The sequence below is a fragment of the Pteropus vampyrus genome, unplaced genomic scaffold (genome assembly GCF_000151845.1).
Source record: "Pteropus vampyrus isolate Shadow unplaced genomic scaffold, Pvam_2.0 Scaffold156, whole genome shotgun sequence".
Lineage (NCBI taxonomy): Eukaryota > Metazoa > Chordata > Mammalia > Chiroptera > Pteropodidae > Pteropus > Pteropus vampyrus.
Window position 1 is genome coordinate 24,169 of NW_011888937.1, and position 1,808 is coordinate 25,976.

Genomic DNA, 1,808 nt, shown 5'->3' on the forward strand with positions numbered 1-1,808 from the left:
AGTGGCTTTTCCATGTAGACGGACCAGTCCTGGCTCATGCTGCAGGCTTTTCTAAAATCTCCCAAAGGTTCACAAAACCTAAACAAGCATCATCTGGCCTTTAGGTGCCCCATACCTCTTGCTGAGAAGCCTGGCATTAGTAGCAGTAGTTTGTGGCTGGACCTCTCCAGGCACATCTAAGCCCAGTGTGGATGGCAGCCATCTGCAGATTGCTTGGTGGCTCCTGCCAGGTGGCCCTGGGCAGGGCACAGGCTGCGGCTGAACTTGGCCTGCAGCGGGCCCCCACCCAAGAGGCCCCAGCCTGCATGCCTGGTGGCCGGCTTCATTCCGAGCCAAAGAAATACCCAGGACCACATCAAAGGACAACACACCCAAAGGGCAGACTGGGCAGGCACCAGAGCACTGCTAAAGCAAATCCTGATCCGTATGGTCAGCCCCTGCACAACAGCTCCTCCAATGTAATCACAGCCAGTCCTCACAACCAATCAGCCCCATGGTCAATTTCTCTCACTGATGTGCAAACAACAACCAAGGCTCAACTATAACAGGAGGGCACACACAACCCTTACGAGAGACACACCTAGAGCACCCAGCTCAGGCGAGTATGAAGATTGTGCCACTGGGGCCCCACAGGACACCCACTACGTAAGGCCAGTCTATAAAAACCAGGAGAAAAAGCAACCCTACCTGATATATAGAAACAAACACAGAGAGGCAGCCAAAATAGAGAGGCAAATGTCTCAAATGAAAGAACAGAACAAAGCTCCTGAAAAAGAACTAAAAATAGGGACAAGCAATCTACCAAATGCAGAGTTCAAAACACTAGTTATAAGGATACTCAATGAACTTAGGGGAAGAGTAGAGGAACTCAATAAGGACTCCAATGAAGAGAGAGAAAACATAAAAATCGAGATAGAAAAGACAAAAACCCGTCAGAAATTAAGAATACAATATCTGAAATGAAGAATACCTTAGGAGGAACCAACAGTAGATTAGATGAGGCAGAGTATCGAATAAGTGATTTAAAAGGTAAGGTAGCATTATACGAAAACATGGTGGAGTGAGAGACATCCCCAGATCTCTCCCCTTGAAACAACAATAAACAACATCTAAAACTCAACAACAACAACAAAAAACCCAACTGCACACTAGCACATCTGAGCATGGGATCTGCACATACAAGCTACCACATATCAGAACCCTGGGTGTAGAATGGTGGACTGAGAGAAATAAAAAAGCTGCTTTTCACAGCCACTGGAGCTCCCCGTAGGAGGAGGGAGAGGGGAGAAGGTGCAGCAAGTTCCCTGAACAGCCCTGCCTGAGAGAGTTGTAACCTCCATGCAGCCAGTGGCAGGGCCCAGTCATCATGGCAGAAAGCAGAGAATTGGGATGACAGAGAAACAACAGTTGATTTTTACCAGCTGTGGTTGCAAAACTGAGGCTGAGCCACAGCCCCAAACCACCAACCCAGAGGTTCCCTCCCCCCATATCCTCTGAGATTGAACACCACGGAGCCCCAGGGGAATCTGAGCAAAGCCTACTGAAACTGTTGCTAACACTGACAGGGATTGAGACTGAGAGTAGCGAGCATGATTAATATGTAAAAGAAAATAAAAAGGCATTAGTAAGTCTTTATATAAAGAAGGGATACAAGAGGCTTAGACAGCACCTACTGGAAACCAAAAGAAAAGTGAGACCTTTACATAATAAGTCTTCTTTCTGGAAAAAAAAGAAGAATAGGTTTCCCAAGGTGACAAGGCATCTCAGAAAGAAAGAGAAAAATCTCGAGAAAATAAGCTTACAGACAC